Raw genomic sequence first — 9,427 nt, 5'->3', positions numbered from 1 at the left:
ATCCTGCAATTTTCAGGTAAATGATTTAGCAATACAGCGTTTTTTTTATTTAACGAGTTTTGGTCCGTTAGTATAATGTGTTTCCAGACGACAAAAGTAATTGTCTGGTATTAATTACTGTGGTAGTTACTGATTTGTGTAATCATAACAGTTATCTGCATCAAGGCGGCCGGGAGCTACTGAAACCATTAAAAAGTGTCCATTGTGGCGCTGGTATAGATATTCATAACTCTGCTTATATTAGATTTAGACACAGTTTCACGCTAGACTGATGACGTAATCTCAGAACACACAGGTGCAGTACCTACCTCGAACTTGATTTTAGAGGTAGTTTAAATATTTTTTTAAACGTGACAAGTTGACGTCACCCCGTGGTTTAAAATACTTTTCCCTAACACCGTGAGTTTCATAGTTCTGATGATGACTTCCTGCTACCCTGCATACCCTCCAAGTCGTCGTTAATTCAGTATCAGAATCGGCACAGGGAGGGCACCCTCTATCGGAGGGGGGGGGGGGGGAGAGGGCACAGAAAGCATTCACAACCAGTTGATCCTCGGACTAACTAGTGCGTAGATCAAATATGGCGCGACCCATTTGAAAGCATGTGCCGAAATTTAATTGCTCAGCCCCTGCTGGGACGGCGTGCTTGGGAGGCGGAGAATCCGGTTTGCTTTCATATTTAATTCGCGGACAAGTTGGTCTGTGGATCAACTGGTTGCGAATGCTCCCACAGGCGATATTCCTTCTCTCTGACCACAGGGTGCGCTAGTAGTCTGTAACAAAAATTTGTGCGCACACGATACTTTTGTACACTGTGTAGGAGCACCTGATAGCAGAGGATACGGCTTTCCCACTATATTCTCATATATGTTTCAGGCTTATCCTGTGTCCAACGAGAATATTTGCACAGGAATGAAGTCATGCACCACCTAGCTGGTCTCAGGAATAGAACATAGAGATGGGGGTTAGGTATTAGTTTCCAATAAAATCTGAACGCCAGGGTACAGATAATGTACCATATTATGCGTTCTATGAGATTTTGATAATGCAATAAATGTAAACGTCAAGTTTCAATGGCGGATCGGAGGAGGGGGGGGGGGGAGGTACGTGCCCCTCCCCTAGCGTCTAAACCGCATCTCCCTCCGTCTTCCCCTCCACCCCCTCCCTTTAAATAGGGTAGAAAAAGCAAAATAATGCAACCAAGTAAAAATTTCATCCCTGTGGTCTACATATTATGATAAAATTATCCTCATATGTTATTTTATATTTGTGCAACTAAGCGAGGCAAATATTCGCCAGTGATGTCTGCAAGTATGTTAATATCATGTCGTTCAGATACATTTTGAAAATTTTGAGGGGATTGTGCAAGTTTAATTTAATGCTTTTGGTATATCTATTAGTCTCGTTACAAAACGCGTGGATATTTTACCAATATTGGTAATCTATTACTATCAAGAGAAATCTGCTTTTTTCTAAATTTTGATCAGGGATAGAGAGAGGCCCGTTTCCTTTTATTATTGAAGCTGTAACATTGTTCTTTTCCTTTGATTTGACACCGTCTCGATGATGATACTAAAGATAAGAATATATATATATATATATATATTTTTTTTTCCTTAACACTTTTCTATAAAAAGTATCAGATTCTTGGCTAGACAAAGAGATTAAATTTTGCGGTAAGATACACCTGAGCAACACATAAACCCATAAACCGGTTTTAAACTAAACCTTCGATTTCTTTATTTTAATCCTTTATTTTTCTTTACTTTTAATTATTTATTCATTTATTTATTAGATCTATTTATATATTTCTGTGTGCGTGTGTGTGTGTGTGCGTGTGTGCGTGCGCGCGCGCTCCTGTGTGTGTGTGTGTGTGTGTGTGTGTGTGTGAGAGAGAGAGAGAGAGAGAGAGAGAGAGAAAGAGAGAGAGAGAGAATGAAAAGGGCCCCGATACTAGACACGGAAATCCGACAATTGATTATATAGGAAAATCCCATTTTTTTCCTAAACACTTTTCTATAAAAAGTTACCTGTCTTCTGGTCAAAAAACCCGGATATTTTCGGGCTCGAATTTTAAATTGTATTTTTCCACGTCAATCTGTAAAACGGTTACTATTATGCAATGGAGAAATACTTAAGTGTTCAACACGGATGTGAAATAAAAATTATACTGTAAACTAAATGAAAAAAAAAACAAAACAAACAAACAAACAATTCAATATTTCCTCAAAAAACAAACATACTATGCAAAATACCATAAATTTAAAAGTTTTATCAAGAAAATCTGAGTCAACGCGCATTCTTTATTTGGTGTATTTCAGATTTTGTCTGTTTAAGTTTCAAAAGCTGTGAATATTCATTTACACATCAAATCTAAATAATTAAATAAGTAAATAAAAAGATAAATAAATGAATAGATCAATTATGAATATATTAGACAAGAATTAGTCATGTGAAAATAGACAAATAGATTGATGAAAAAAGTAAATGATGAAATGGAAAGTTAAAATGAAAGTTATTTTTTTATACTTTATATTATTTCATCTTGTTTAATGTCATTTTTATTTCTTTCATATTATCTAATTCTGTTTGATTTCATCTATTTTTTCATCTAATTATTTCTGAAATATTCCTCGGCTATCTATGCTTGGTTTGACATCACAACATGAAACTAAACATTCAATAATCCTTTTGAGGTTGTCGCTCTCGAAAACCATGGGGTCCTTCAGTACTTCCAACAAGAGAAACAGAGAGAAATTTGTTCACCAGATATTCAAAAATATTTCTATGGCTAATCAGTAGCTGTGCCCATTTCTGTCGAGCAAGATTTTTTGTTCAACAAAGACGTCATCACTTGGCTGCCTTTAGAGACCTGTGTCTTGGTATAATATATACCAGATTCCAATGTATGAATGAAAAGAGGAAAAAATTGATCCTTACTTACGTGCAAATTTTACGTAGGTAAGGTTCAAGTTTGAAACAAGAGAAGTTTCTGAATCAAAAACTGGCAATGCTATCAGCATGTGGGAATTTTCGGAAGCTGTAGATGACAGAAAACGAGACGGAGTCAAAAATTGAACATTGTCGGCATCTAAATTATCGTGGCCGCTCAGTCATTTGCTCAGTCATATGTGTTTTTATATAGTCTCATTCCCTTTGATTCAGGAAAATGAGTGTCCGATTTTTTTCAATAAAAAAGATTTCACTTGACATAGGTTTCATTGACAAGGTTAAAAAGACATCCGACGGGCTTTGTGCTCTTTAAATTATCTACAATACTTTACCCTTCTAATACTCTTTGTGTCTCAAAAAACATGGGACTTTCCTTTTTTTTTTAATTAAAAACAGCCGATCATACCCTGGTTAAATGTTATATTTTGTATTATTATTATTATTATTATTATTATTATTATTATTATTATTGCAATTGTGCATTTTCCACATTCAAAAAGTTTAATTTTAAGTTGTCACAAACATAGTCTCGGTCTTCTGAACTTGGTATTCGACAGAGTGACAGTGTGTTCTCATCCGTACGGTTGGTAAGCCTACTACCTTACACATGGAAGAGGACGTGATTTATGCCTTCCCAGAAGGAATGAGCTCTAGCTCCCATGAATATTGATTACCCCAAAAGATTTCTTCATCATTAACCCATTGAGATGAGTGCATATTCAGTTAAAGGTAGCGACGTTCATTAAAAATAATTTTTTAAATTTTATTTTATTTTATTATTATATATATATATATTTTTCTATTTGCAGAAATAACGAGAATGTGCTCTCGATTTTGTTTAATTAGATCATAATTCTGTTATGTTTTCCTGCCATTTCCAAATCCCCTTCCATTGAAGACATTACAAGAGGAGGTTGTGCTAGATCCAATGGTGAATTTCAACTGGCTCGTAAGAATTTGCTAGATATCTTTCTAGTCATTAGGCCATTTTCTATGTGACCTCTTTATTCTAATTTTTTTTTTTTTTTTTTTTGAAGATAGTGATGAACAAACGGAAAAAAAGCTTTAATATTTAACACATGAAATACAAGTGACCCCAAAACTTGACTTACTTGAAAAAAAAATCCCTTAAGTAGTCAGCAGTTTTTAAATATACATTAACACCGACTAGACATAATGGCTTCCCTTGTCTATTCCAAGTTACAAGGCAGTGACACGACCTTGGATTAGCAGTATGTTGTCATTGTCGGGCGATTTATGCCTTCTCGGAAGACATAAGAAGACATGAAGTATAAAATGTAGGATACTGATTAACGAAGCAGTCCGTTATACTGAATATTTGAATCATATGAATATAAATCCGGCTATTTTTGCTCTGGGTTTAATACGAGTAGAGAGGGAAGTGGAGAGAAGATGGCGGGGGGAAGTAGTATAGAAAGAGTGTGAAAGAACACAAAGATCTTGTGTTTTCTACCCCACGTAATAAAAAAAGAAAAAAGTCAATACCCATCGTCAATATATAAACCTGTTCTTTCTTTTAAACATTAACGGCTAGCACGTGCATTTTAAGACGTAAAAAATTGATATCTTATACATGGATACAAACATAAAGACGAAAGTTAAGCATTTCAACATTTTTTATGCTCATATGTGTTTTTGCTCTTACATTTCAAAACTACTAGATGTAAGTTCGTTTTAAGCGGTAGGCCTACCATGTTATCCACTTTAATAATAATAATAATAATAATAATTTATTTTTCTATGGCGCATTCCATTAAAAATCTCAATGCGCCTTACAACATTCACTTAAAAGAGCTAAATAACACAATACTAATATAAGAACACATTACAATTTTAAAGGACTAAGAACTAATTTAAAGAACCAATTATTCATATTCTAAAATGATAAGAACCTAAAGTGACAACATTTAAAATTAATCATAAAATTACAGTACACCTTATTAAAAACTAAAATTAACTATATGATAGCTACTGATAGGCTATTCTAAAAATATGAGTTTTCAAAAGCTTTTTAAAAGTATCTATGTCACCTGCTGCTCGTATTTCAGAGGGTAAAGTGTTCCAAACTTTGGGTGCATATATCATAAATGCCCTTTCACCGTAAAATTTACCAGCTTTTTTCTCTAAGACACTGTGTTCTAAAAGTAAATGACTAAAAGTTGAAGACCTGGTAACTCTTCCATGCTGATGTTGCTTCATAAGTTCTGAGATATAAAGTGGTTTATTCTCGGTGACTGCTTTAAAAATGACACATAAAATTTTAAATAAAATTCTCTCTCTTACTGGAAGCCAGTGAAGTTCCATCAAAACAGGTGTTATATGCTCTCGGCTATTCCATCCCATTTTAGTTACCAGCCTAGCTGCAGAATTTTGAATTAATTGAAGTTTGTTCAGATGATTTTTGCCTAAACCATATAAGAGACTGTTGCAATAATCAAGCTTAGAAGTAATGAAAGCATGGACTAGTTTTTCAGTTGAAGTTTTGTCCAGTAAGTCACGTATCTTACTAATTCGCCAAAGTGAGTATGATGCCGATTTGCAAATTTCAGAGATCCGTCTATCCATAGTTGCATACTGATCAAAGGTGACACCTAAATCTTTCACATAGCTAGATGGATTGATGTTGACACCACCGATACAAATATCAGATTTCATTTCATTTCCCCTGTCTGACTTAGACCTTGATGTAAACCATATTAGTTCAGTTTTTCCATCATTTAGTGCTAGCATGTTTGTTTTCATCCAATTTCGGATCTCAACTAGACAAGTTTCTATTGAGGTGATAGCCATGGAGCGATTACTTTCACTTGTGACATAAATTTGAGTGTCATCAGCAAAAATGACAGTGTTGAGACCATGTTTAACTATAATGTCTTCTACTGGTAGCATATACAATGAAAAGAGCAATGGACCTAGCACAGACCCCTGAGGGACACCATACTCTAAAATAGTGGGCTCTGATAGCAACGACTCAATTGACACCTTTTGTGTTCGATCTTTTAGATATGAGGTTAACCAATTAAGTGCTAAATCTTTTACTCCAAATCGGTACTGTAGTCTGTGCAGAAGTATGTTGTGGTCAATGGTGTCGAATGCAGCAGACAGATCTAAAAGGACTAAAATAACATCTTTTTGTTTGTCTAAAGAAAGCATGATGTCATTATGAACCCTTAGGAGAGCTGTTTCTGTGCTATGTCCTTCTCTATAAGCTGATTGAAACTTGCCATATAGACTGTTTTGAGCTAGATAGTTATTCAGTTGTATACATGCCATTTTCTCAAGAAACTTCCCTAAGAAGGGCAAGTTTGATATTGGTCGATAATTTTTAAACACTTGTTTGCACAGGCCTTGTTTTTTTAACAAGGGTCTAACAATTGCTGCTTTGCAGTTGGATGGGAAGATGCCTGTTGTAAAAGAGAGATTCACTATCTTTAAAATAACTGGGGCCAGAACAGTAATGTACTCTTTGATAATATGTGTTGGCACAGGATCTAAGGCAGAAGATTTAGAATTCATGCTTTTCATTAATGCTAAAACATCTTCTTCTGATACAGGTGAAAATTCAGTCAATACTGAATTTAAATAAGTAAAAATTTTGTAAAGACGGTTTTGAGAAATGAGAAATATAGTATAGTATAAGAGAAGAATTTACGCATTATTCTTGTGTTGAAAAGCTTGAATGCCCTTGCAAAAATAATGTGAAGCTTTTGGAATGATCAACACGCCCTCACCCTCATATCTTACGAAAGTTTTCAACAATCTCAGATCAAAGATTTAAAAGTCAGTAATAAAGGATGCAATTTCGCAGCTAGGTTGGCTTTTAGATTATCGCACTTATTGATGAACCGTTTAACATTCTTGTGCATAACCGAGACACATCAGTTTACCTGTAGCACGTCCCTGGAAGTACATGTAAGTAATACAAATATATTCAAAACGATACAATTATCTTCAGGTTTATATGTTCAAAACCGTGCTAAACTTTTATAGCTACATAAATGTTCATAAGGGGTCTGTGAATGAAAAAAAGCAAAGAGACATTAGGCAAATTCATTAGCAGTATGGACTCTTTACATGTCCGTGCTAGCTATATTTGCGTAATCACACAGCAGAGGTGAGGCTACAAATATGCCAATACATACACATACACATGTATGTTGTAAATCTAAACAACTTCATCACCAATACAAAACACTTGGAACAAAACGATTCGATAAAAGGTACTTGTACTATGTATGATTGCGTAAATACTTGCAACTGTGAAGAAGGTGATCAAGTAGGACAAGGCACTGTTCATACCCAGCGGTATGTTTTAGCGATACAACCTGTACCGGTACACTTTGAGAGGACCAAACAAGTCTTTGCGCTACAGGGGTTTTTACTTCCTTTCACACGTTTTTCTCAAGTTCACTTCCCCCTGTTAGGTTAAAAGTACACTCCAAAAGATTTACCCGCCACGACTCTCGAATAAAATCAACTTAGCTAGGTCAGACTAACCCTAACCATTATAACTATATGGAGGGCGGACTTTCAGTTTGTTACCCCTCAGTTTGTTACCCCTGTACAGACTACACCGATGAAATATACTTGTTGAGAAAAGGCCTTAAATACGCGTGAAATCCAGGAAGAGATTATGCAGCACGGGAATCAAAGAAAACGATTTGCTCATTTCTTTAAAAAGACACGGCAAAAAGTCTGTAGACCTCGTGAAAAAAAAAAGTTGAATACTGCTTTAAAAATAACACATTGAAAGTGACTCTGGTAGACGGAAGGAGCTGATCATTTAGAATATTGCAGGAAGGTGATCGGGTTTATGTAATGGCATAAAAATAGTATCATATATTATTGTTCCGCAGAGACTATTCACTTACGACAGGCTATCAGAATATTTGTACCATTTATGACGTTTTTAACGCATGATAAAGTATTTTCTAACATGTGGTTCTCGTTTATGATATATATTATATCGATAATGAAAAGGGATTCAAAATACTGTAAAAGAACATTGCATGATTTTAAAAAGGATTTTAGTCGCAACTTGCGTAAATAATAATGTAGATAAGTACATGTCCGCCTGAAGAGGTCCCTACCCCTGTTATACCCATCTGTGATGGAGTAGTTTCTCAAATAAGTTATTCTATCATTATAATATTAGCCGTGAAAAAAGAACGAGTTACTCCTCTTATTATAATGATAATAACAACAACAACAACAATAATAATAACTGCCACATTGTCATATCCATAGAATATCCCCACTGAGACACAATTTGGAAGTTTTCCCACCTCAAAATAAAAATCGATTGTGTAGGTCAAACCCCAGGCTGAGGTCGGTTATTGCTGTGTTATTATTATAATTATTAACCTGTCGCTTTCTGGTACCTGGAAGAAAAGGGATTTCCCCTTTTGGGCGGGGAAAATTTATGTCGTCATAACGGCACTTAAAATTTTGATATATAAAAACCGATGAAGCTCGTATTTGTAATCATTTTTAAAAGCATGCATAAATGCACCAATGTGCTGTTCTTTGATGTTCCATTTAAAACATGCCTCAGTACTAAACGGGATTTTTTACGATTGCTGAAATAACACACTACTAATAGGACCATGAAAGTTTGTAGACTTCCGTGACAGGGCTCATCATTTTGCATATCCCTTTCCATTGAAACACTTAAATCCAGTTTTATTCCCAAACGGAGACGAATGAATGTTTAAAAGTATTTCAGTGACGATTTTCATTTTTAAAATCACATTGGTTTAATTTGTAATGGGATGTAATAAGTGGAAACCGAGGAGTTCAAAACATATGAGGAACCAGGAAGTGAAATTGTTTATTTGCTAGTTCAGGCGGGGGATACCAGCGCGTTACCTGGGGTGCTTTAGAAAATTAGGGTGTGGTCACGGATGCACAAACTGTCAAATTGCTGGGCACTTGTTTTGGTAAATTTGCCCCCAAATGCAGTAACTATCAAAATTGTCAAAAAAAATTCCATAAGAACATTACGCATCAAGGCATGAACCACAGCATTTCACTTGAAGTGTTGCGCAATTTGTCAAATGTTGCAAGGCACATTTGCTGATAAACATGTTACACGAAATTTGATTTACGGACTCAGGCCTTTTCAAGGGCGTTGAACTCCCAAGACGGTTGTACGTTGAGTTCATTGATAACCCTGACATTTTGCCTTTTTCACACACGGGACACTTGAAATAATATGTGACCCTAGTAACTTAATTTCGTCATGCCAAATCTGCCTATGATATGTAACACAGGTGCTGAACTAACTTATCAGTGAAGTACCTCCTTCTTGGGCGTTCAACCCCTTTGCTGTTTAAAGGTTGAACTTATATTGTTCTCAAAAATACAGATATACAAATATAAATTATTAAAATACTTAAAAGTAACAAACAAAGGGCCCAGTTTCATCGATCAAAACTGGATAATGCTGCGGATA

At 35.3% G+C, this 9,427-nt stretch overlaps 1 protein-coding gene across 1 annotated transcript in view; it reads left to right on the top strand.

Moving 5' to 3' along the window:
- Positions 1–9,427, top strand: part of LOC106178173 (receptor-transporting protein 4-like) — a 48,343-nt gene continuing 38,916 nt past the window's right edge. Inside the window, exon 1 of the mRNA XM_013561272.2 lies at positions 1–16. The gene's annotated coding sequence lies outside the window, so the exon portion shown is untranslated. The remainder of the gene's footprint in view (positions 17–9,427) is intronic.

Source organism: Lingula anatina, chromosome 9 (assembly GCF_051362555.1).
Source record: "Lingula anatina isolate TDL-2025a chromosome 9, LinAna3.0, whole genome shotgun sequence".
NCBI classification, from domain to species: Eukaryota; Metazoa; Brachiopoda; class Lingulata; order Lingulida; family Lingulidae; genus Lingula; species Lingula anatina.
Note: the sequence above shows the minus strand (reverse complement) of the source record. Positions and strands in the feature narration are given on the sequence as shown.